Here is a 9,433-nt window from a genome sequence, read left to right on the forward strand (position 1 = left end):
AGAGAGAGAGAGAGAGATAATAGAGACCAGTGCATCTTCCTCTTAGCATGCAGGTAGAGTCTCGCGTGCCCGTGCCCGTGCGCGCGGCCCCGCTGCAAAGGTGCCAAGAAAAATTCATATTTTACCGTAAAGACGGAGACATATTCACTGGACTGGAGGAGAGCCCCATTACTAATATTAATGTCCCTATTTATCGATCACCTTGATAGATTGCTCTCTCTCTTTCTCTCTCTACACACACATACACACACACACACACAGCTCCAGAGAGGATGAGTGTGCGTTTGTGTTTGAGGGCAGTCACGGCTCCAAAGGCAGAGGTGATTAATTGATGTGGCCTGATGTGAACAGTTCAACTGTGTGTGTGTGTGTGTACCTGTCTCTGCACCTAGGTCCCCGGTGCCGCAGGCCACCGGTGTGATGAACCACAGACGTTTATTTGCCGAGACAGACAGTCAGAGGAGCTCTGAGACTGGAGCAGAGCTGACCACCTAGAATAGAACAGAGAGATAGACATTATTATTGCATCATACAATAAATAGAATAGAGTAGACACTGTGAGAGAAAACAGTAGAAGAAGAAGAATGGATGCATTTGTCTTTTGATGAGGATGTAACAGAACGTGTCAGTCGGATTCGATCAGCTGATATTATGATAAATGTCAATCAATCAATATTCTTAGGAGCTCAGATTAATCAGGGATGAAGATACTGACTGTGCTGGTTGTAGCAGGATGAAAGAGACAAGTAGAGAGAGTAAAGAAACAGTGAAGCTTGATTATTCTAGAGCGAATCAAACAGAACAAAACAAAGCAGAGCAGAGCAGAAAGAGGGAAGAGCAAGGCAGAAAAGAGTTGGACCAAAGAGAACAAAGGACAGCGAGGCAGAACAGAAGAAAAACTGATCAGAACAGAGCAAGGCCAAACAGAGTGGACCAGAGCAGAACAGAACAAAGAAGAGAAGAGGACAGAACAGGGACAGTGCAAAACAGTGACGACAACATAGAGAAGGAAAGAACCAAACAGAACAGAAAACTTGGGACAAATTAGAGCAAAAAGAGAACAGACACAGAACCGACCAAGATATAGAAACAAAACACAACAGCAAAGAAGAGAAACAGAACCAAACAAAACAACACAACAGAACCAGCAGAGAGGATCAGAAACAGCACAGACACAGAACACAGCAGAGAACAGAGCAGAGCAGCAGATCAGCGTCTCCAGCTGAGCCAGTGTAAGCCTGTAAATGTGATCAGAGTGAATCCGTCCCCTACATGCAGCAGCTGCAGCCTAATGTGTGTTTAGCCTGTTTGGGGTCTTCCAGGTGTCTCTGCCTGCTTCCCTCTGCTGACAACTCTGACTGTCTCTCTCTCTGAGCTGCCCGAGTTACTGTTCAGTCCAGTGTTGTGCCTGGCTTCCTAGCACAGGCCAGCATCATCTCTGTGTGGTTGACCGCGCGTCTGTGGGCCTCTGTAATTACCACTTGGCCCTGCATGTGTATATGTGTGTGTGGGTCCGATGCAGCGTGTTGCCGCTGTGATCCGCCGCTGTGCTGCCAGCGCCGGTCTGGCCACAGGCGAGGAAGTCTGTTTCTCAGAGTCGATTCTTGAACAGCACTTTTGCTTGAGCTGAACATTTTTGCAGCCTGATCATGCAAGCAAAGCAAGCAAAGCAATTCTTGCACTGCAAGCACCTGTCCCATCTCTCTCCCCTCTCTTTCACACACGCACACACACACATAGACTTTTCTTTTTCTCCCTTTTCTCCCCCTCCCACTCTTTTCTCCCGTCAGAAGAATAGAGGAGAGGCGCAGATGTAAAGAGACAGGCCAAAAGACAGAGAGATGGAGGCAGAGAGAGACGAAGAAAGGAAGAGACAGCGGGGTTCAGTCCTAATCTGTTGACAAGAGGGGATGTTTGAGGATAAACAGGGGCAGAGCAGGAGTGCTCAGGAAGCAGCGAGAGAAAGAAAGAGAAGGCCCTATTGGTTTGAGTCTCTTCTTCAACAGCAACCCAGCTGGACCATCAATGTTTGATGGTTTACATCAGCCCAGGTTTACACCAAAGTGGGCTCCAGGGGCACAGAGGGATCCTCAGAAAACTCTCTTAAGATGTATCTAGAAATGCGAAGTTAAAGGCATTGCTTTAGGTTTTTATCCACAAAAGCTTTCATCCAAAGTATCTTCAAGAATCTAGAGCAAGTCCAGTTCCCTTTGACTTTTAGATATACCATGAATGAGCAAGAGTCTTCACAGAACCTGTTTATTCCGCTGGCTATAACTTCGTACAGTGACAGATTGTATGCAATTGTCTTTGATTATTAGTTCCAAGCTCTCCACTGTTACGCCCTCAAACAGTTGTGTAATTCCTTTCTGAATCATCTAACAACGAAAATACTCTCAGATGGGGGTTTGTGGGTTAAGTCAGAACTGTTTTGGCATTTACAGCATGTAAAGATCTAGAAAAAAGAACAACAACTCACTAGCATGATTTTTATTTCTGTGTAATGAACCGCTACTTTATTAAATTCCACAAGCACGACCACATACAGGAGGACTGCACACACTAGTGTCTATAGTGCATACTGGAAGATAAGAGTGATTATATAATTTCTAACTAATTCAGCCATTCAATTCAACGATTTTGCAGAGGACTCACTGTTGCATGGGTGGATTCAAACATCAGTTGTTGGTCCAGAGGCAAAAATGTGGACCCTGTTGACACATCCTCCCACCACCAACATGTGCATTGTGTATGCACCCTGGGGCTTTTTAGTAGATAAATTAAACTAATATGGGCCATAGGAGTATAATTGACCTTTTATAGAAAAGTGTTTAGGGCACTTCTTTTAGGTCCTGTTCAGACTAAAAATAGCCCTACACGAGAAAACGTTGCCCCTATTTATCTGAATTGGGCCACTCGGTTGATGCAGGAGAGAATTTAGGCAAAAAAATATAAGCATTTCATTGCCTCGTCGGTGCCGTGAAACAACATGCACCTACCAAAGCCTAACTGTAGAACCGTTTTCGGTCTCAACGCCTGCTGAAAAGTCAATATCAACTGACTTGATCTTGACTTTTCAACAGGCCTGATATGGTCATTTAATGGTGGATTTTGAAGAACAAATTTGCAGTTAATCAAATAACCACAAGTATAACACAAAGTGAACTTCTGGCTTCCAGGGTCTCTGAAGGTCTGGGGCCCCAGGGTAGTGGCCTGTTTTGAATTGCTTAAAAAAAAAAAAAACTGGTTTTATCAGTAGACCAGATGTAAGTTACTGTGGCCTTGTGCTCTCAATTAAAGACAGAGTTAAAAATTCAACAATTGGAGGACAGAGAAAGAAAAATATGAATGAAGGTCCCAAGTTTGGTGTTGTTCAACACACAAAGCAACTGAACATGTTCTTCTTTTTGATGGATTTTATCATCGGAAGCACCACTGATGAGCATTGCCTGCAGGATGAATCCAACCCCCAACCTTGGCCATCAGTGCCATACTGTACTGATCGTGCCATAAAAGCAAATATAAAAGGTTGACTGACTCTGTTGCTCTAATTGGGTGTTAAAAAAAATCCACTCCAATAAAAAAAACGTTGTACTCTCAAATGAAGATAATTAAAAATGGCATGACAAGCCTTGTTTAAGAGCATAGCGGAGGTTCAAACAACACAGCGGCAGCAGAGTTCAGTGTGTGTGTGGGCCTCATCCCAAAGCCCTCCAGTACCTGACAGATCTGATGTCCTTATGGCATGGGAAGCATAATCTGAGGTGACAAGGAACAGCAATTAAAATAAATAAATAAAATAACTGCCACAATTAGCCGCCGCTTAATTCACCACAATGCCCTGATAATCTAGTAATCTGCTAAAGCAACATTGGCAAATTCTCCCTTCCCTCCTCTGCACAGAGGAAGGGGAGACTGTGTGTTTGTGTGTGCGTGTGTGTGCGGGGGAGTAGAAAGACTGAAGAGTACGCAGACCCTAACCGAGAGAGTCGACTGGTATTAGGACTGACACCCGTCAATCTGGCTGATATGTCAGCCTGAATGAGGGAGGAGTGGTGGACTGGGACGGAAAGGAGGAGGAGGGCGAGAAGAAGACATGCAGAGAATTAGAATGGAAAGAAAAGAAAAGTGGATAGAAGAACAAGAAGAAGAAGAAAAAGAAGAAAGGGTGAGGGCAGGGGAGAAATTCAGAATGGAGGAAGACGGCAGAGGAGCGAAGAAGGGTCAAAGAAGAAAGCAGGGGAGGGAGATGAGTAATGTGGATGAGGGCAGGAGTGAAATGCAGAGGAGGAGAGGGAGCTAACAGGAGTGAGGGTTGAAGAGGGCACGATTGGAGCAGAAAAATAGAGATGAGGGGAGAGAATAAGAAAAGGGAATAAGGCCAGGAGAGGAATTCAGGTAAGAGGAGGAGGGTAGAAGAGACAGAGAAAGGAGGCATTCGTGGAAAGAAGGAAGAAGAAGAAAGTGTACATGAGGCCAGAGGTGTGCAAGAGAGAAAAATGATGAGGAGAAGAGCTAATAGAGGAGAAAAAAGAGGAAAGAAATTCAGGTGGGAGGAGGGCAAAGCTGTGAAGGAGGGAGAGGAGGAGTGGAGGATGAAGGCAGGAGAAAAATAATGAGAAGTACCGAGGAACAGGAGCTAACAGGAGTGAAAGAGGAGGAGGGTAGGGCTGAGAAGCGAAGGAGGGAGGGAAGTGAAGGGGGGCAGATTTCTGTGGGCGCCCAGAGGAGGAGCAGAGATGGAGGGAGGAAATACTGATAGAAGGAGAGCAGAAGAAAAGGGAAGAAGGGGGATTCAGAAGCACGGTTGAGGCCAGAGGAATGAGTCAGGAGCTTCAGAGGAGGAGAGAATGGTTGGAGCAAGGGAGCAGGAAAATAGAGGAGTAGCTGAAAAGAGAGGAGAAGAATAGATAAGGACAAGAGAGAAATGTGGGGAGGAAAAAGGAGTGAAGGAAGGCGGCAGAGAAGGGGAGGTCAGTGGGGGAGTGGAGGTGGGAAGGAAGGAAATACTAATGGAAGGAGGACAAAAGGAGCAGTTATTGAAAAGGGGAGAGTGAAGGAGAGCAGAGTTGGGGAGCAGAGATTTATGTGTAAAGGTGGATGGAGCGAGGGAGCAGGAAAAAAGAGGAAAAGATGAAAACCAGAGGAAAAATTGAGGGGAGAGGAGAAGAAAATAGGACAAGGGGAAGAGAGAAATTTGGGTGGGAGGAAGAGGGTAGATGAGTGAAGGAGGGCAGCGAAGAGGAGATGAATGGTCAGAGGAGGTATGGAGATGGATGAAGGAAACACTGGCGGGAAGGGGAAAGGCTAAAGGAGGAGGAGAGCAGGGTTGGGGAGCACAGATTTATTGTTTGGCAAGGTCTGGAGCGAAAGAACAGGAAAACAGAGAAGTGGATCAGGGGGGAGACGAAGCGAGGGTGAGAGATTTGGAGGAGGGAAAGGGCAGAGAGGAGTGAAGGAGAGTTGAGGACCAGTTGAAACGGAGGAAGGAGCACTAATGGAAGGAGTGCAGCGATCGAAAGAAGAAGGGAGATGCAGCAGTGTGGATGAGGGCAGGAGTGAGATGCAGAGGAGGAGTGGGAGCTAACAGGAGTGAAGGAGGAGGAGAGCAGGGTTGGGGAGCAGAGATTTATGTGTGGAGAGGGTTGCAGCGAGGGAGCAGAGGGAAACAGCCAGGCCTATTATAGATGGGGCTCTCCTGGGAGATCAGGGCCTGGAGTTTTCCAGGCATTTCCAGCATATTTCACCGCTGTTCCAAGCAGCACGCTGCAATGCACAAAGCTCCGCCCTCGAACGAGTCCTCAGCCCTCAAAGGATAAATAAAGTGGGTCTCCCTTCTCTGCATGAGTATTCAATAAAAGTGATAAAAGGCTGGAAGTAACCCTTCTTAGCTTTTTTGGAAGGGAAAGTGAGAAACCAAACTGGCCACCCTCTCCAAGGAGAAGCTTTCAAAGAAAAATGCAGACATCAAGAATAAAAGCACCAAAAGCATAAAAGTGCTTCCTTCTATATGAGGAAAAATGTCAACAAAAAGGGGCTGTGAGATCAAATAAGCTTAGTGTGGAGGTAGTTTATGTTTCTACCGCTCTCTCTCTCTCTGTTTCTTTGTCTGCCTGTGTTTTCTCTCGCTCGCTCGCCGTCTGAGAGTCTCATGTGTGGAGGTGAGAGAGAACAATTGAATGGGCCTCCCACATAAAATCCATTCAGAGACATCTTGAGGATTAAGAATGAGAAATTGTCCAGCGCAGTGAATTAAATCAATCTGATCCATTACAAGATCGCTATCACAAGGTTTTCCCTTTTGTCTTTGCCCTGGATTATGCATGCTGCCAGTTAACTGTGTTTGTGTGTGTGTGTGTGTGTGTTTGTGTCTGTGTGTCTACTTCTATACATTATGTAGCAATGTGATGCACCGTCCCATGTCATCAATCTAACAAGTGATAAATTGACTGACAGATTATTAAATTACATTTTTGACAGTTGAATATTAGGGCAGGTATTGGATTGCGTTTACTAAAACATGTAATTGAGAAGTGTTAAGATTCACATTATGAGGTAGCTGGACTCGCAGGATCATGCTAGAATCCATCTTGCTTGGCTTTAAACTATGCGTTTGTATCAAAACACACTGATACTGGACCAATCAGGGTCCTATGAGGAACTACTGGCACCTACAGCATGAGCTATGGGTGTGGTTTAACGCTAGGTGTGTGGGACGATGAGTGTCAGAAGTCCTCGAAACAGGAGGTTAGCGTAGATGCTTGTTATATCAGAACTGGAGAGCATTTATTCATTGAAAGAAGAACGGCACTGAAGGCTTTTTTTGATGGAGACGATGTTGACTTCTGTAAAAGTTTGACCACATTATATAGTTTGTTGATCTGACTGGTTGAATTGATGGACATCACCTGTCAAGTAGTTTTTGAAAGTGCCTGTCCTTTTACAAACTGTCTCCAATATCGACTTCCCAGATGGTTCTGTGTAACAAACACATCTGGCGCAGTCATGTTGCATGGTAAAATGCATACCAGTACATAAATACTGCATCATAAGTTCAAATCTGACCAGGGACCTTTGTTGAATGCCATCCCCCTCTCTTTCTCTCCACATTTCCTGTCCGTCACTCTTCTGTACACTATGAAAACAGCAAAATACCCCAAAAACTAATCTTAAAATTGTAATTGATTAACTGTCAAATACCGAAGGTTCGCATCAAATGTCTGGTCAGATATGGTAATCTTGTTTATTTATTCTTTCATCAGTTAGTTCCTTTAAATCAAACAAGTTTAGACTATTTGATTTTGGAAACGCTCTTGCATGGCTGACGGCTTAGAACCTTAATTTCTTTTGTTCAATAACAAAAATTGGTTTTGCAGAAAAACTTAGTGAGGTATTGAAGTGCTGTAAGTACTGTACTGGTACCAAATTAATGTATCACACAGGGACTAGTATAAGAAAAAGTCTGAGGTCCCCTGCCATACCACATATTAGATTTAATGTATATACACTACTATATCATTACATTTCAAGTCATTCCTTTCATCCTCGTGTAACCATGCAGTTACTAATTCTATTAAGACAGCATATCTTATCCAAACGGAAGCTTCTGCTAAAGGAAAAGTTTGTAATATTTAATACTTTCTCTTTCAAAAATCCAATGTGTGACGATCATAATCCTAATTTTATACACCCTACAGACCCAGTATCCACTGGCTCCACTTTCACTTAATTTAACATTTAGCGCCTTCCAATCTTTCCCACAGAGGCTTTTCCAAAATTATTTCTCTTATCAGAAATTCAACTTGTGTAACCAAATGATTTTATTGCGTGGGCGCCACAACCATTTTTTTCTGAAGTCTTAATATATCCCTCTATCCCTTTTATTTCTTTTCCTTTGGTGGATTTTAAACGGTGATAAAAGAAGAAGCAGCGATGTGAAGATGGAGATGGACAACATGATTACAGATGATGAAAGCCGGTATCCATCACCACCCACTCTGTTTGTGTTTCCGTCCTCCTTCTGTCTGTCTATCTGCCTGTTCCTCCTCTCTCCCCTCTTATGTTTTAATGTAAGTCGATAACTATCAGGAACTGATAACACCCCGTGCTCAGCACGGCTTGGCGAGGCTCGATGAGGCGAGGAGAGGAGAAGGCGAGAGCAGGGTTGGGTGAGGTGGTGGTGGTGGGGGTGACACTATCTCCCCTCAGTGAAGCCTGATATGCCCGGGTGCAGGGGAGATAAGTGAGCAGCTCTCAGCGGTGGTGGTGTAAGGGGACGGTGACGTCACGCTGCTTGTCTCTCAGTCCTCTTGGCGTCACAGGTGCAGATTATGTCAGATTGAGATTTGTCATTGTTCTGGAAAGGAGATTAGACTGTGAGCGTGACTTCATATTTTTGGGCCAGTGTGTGTGCTCATGGTTGTTAGTAATAGCACTTTTTCAGCAGCAGACATTTTGACTTGTAATATTTAAAAAAGCACGGGTATAAATGACAAAATTAAAACTGACTCCCTGCTCTTCAAGCATCCCAGTAAACTATGACAGGCAACCAACACGCACATACCAGGACAGTCAAAAGGAAGCATCTACCAGCCACCAGATATTTTATTATTTACATGTGTGCTTTTCCTACTGTGACTTGTCAAAATGTCTTCCATGAAAAAGGAATATTGAATTTTATATATTGTGAGGACAAACACTCACATTATCAGGACCAAATACCAATCAGGGGACAAAAATTAAGTCCTCAAAGGTAAATCGTTAAATTTAGGATTTGGTTTTTGGTTATGGGGCTGTTGCTCGGGGGGGTAGAGCAGGTCATCCTCTAATCAGGAGGAGATACTCCCCACTGCATGTTGAAGTGTCCCTGAGCAAGATACTGATCCTCCTGATACATCGGGGTGTGAATGAATTAGTTTCTGTTTCTGGTGAGCAGTTGGCACCTTGCATGGCAGCCTCTGCCACCAGTGTATGAATGTGTATGAATGGGTGAATGTGACATGTAGTGTTAAGTGCTTTAAGTGGCCAAAAGGCTAGAAAGGTGCTATATAAGTGCAGTCCATTTACCATTTCCATCTCCATGAAATGAAATGAATGCAAGTCAATGCAATATTCTACTTAGTGAAACAACAAGGTGTGTGTGTGTGTGTGTGTGTGTGTTTGAGAGAAATAGAAAGAGAGCTGTTAAAAAAGTGTGTCTATTGTGAAAGAAAGGTACTGTGTTGCTTGTGTCTGTTTGTGTGTGTGTGTGTGTGTGTGTGTGTGTGTGCAGCTCTCAGCTAAAAGAGATGAAGAAAGAGAGAGATTGAAGGTTTGTGTGTTTGTGTGTGTGCAAATACACAATATACGGCGAGGGCCAAAATAAAATAAAAGAGTAGGTCTGCTTGCTTGTGATTGAGGCAAAGCGAGAGCGAAAGAGAGAGAGAGGGAGAGA

At 44.2% G+C, this 9,433-nt stretch overlaps 1 protein-coding gene across 2 annotated transcripts in view; it reads left to right on the top strand.

Moving 5' to 3' along the window:
- The window catches only part of kirrel1b (kirre like nephrin family adhesion molecule 1b), a 70,468-nt gene that overhangs the window by 1,320 nt on the left and 59,715 nt on the right, over positions 1 to 9,433 (top strand). The window lies entirely within an intron of this gene.

Source organism: Morone saxatilis, unplaced genomic scaffold (genome assembly GCF_004916995.1).
Source record: "Morone saxatilis isolate NCDOM2014 unplaced genomic scaffold, NCSU_SB_2.0 Contig23, whole genome shotgun sequence".
Taxonomy (NCBI): domain Eukaryota; kingdom Metazoa; phylum Chordata; class Actinopteri; family Moronidae; genus Morone; species Morone saxatilis.